We start from the raw sequence: 266 nt of genomic DNA, 5'->3' as shown, positions 1-266 counted from the left end.
GTATGCAAATCTGCATAAACATGAATAAATTCCTGAATTATTTAAGGCTAAACTCAAGTAGGGAAGGGGCGAGGATCACTTGACAATCTCAATATCAAAAGATTAGCTTGATAAGCAGTTTCCTTTTGCAACTTCGATTACACATTGCATAGTTTGCTTGCAACTGCAACCCAGGACTGCTGTATTGACTTCACTGTTTTATTTGTTATCGGGTGCAATGTGAATAGGCAATCTTGTATTAATTTGGTCATTCAGTGTGGAAATGT

This window comes from Penaeus monodon, chromosome 28 (genome assembly GCF_015228065.2).
Source record: "Penaeus monodon isolate SGIC_2016 chromosome 28, NSTDA_Pmon_1, whole genome shotgun sequence".
Taxonomy (NCBI): domain Eukaryota; kingdom Metazoa; phylum Arthropoda; class Malacostraca; order Decapoda; family Penaeidae; genus Penaeus; species Penaeus monodon.
This window is presented reverse-complemented; position numbering follows the sequence as displayed.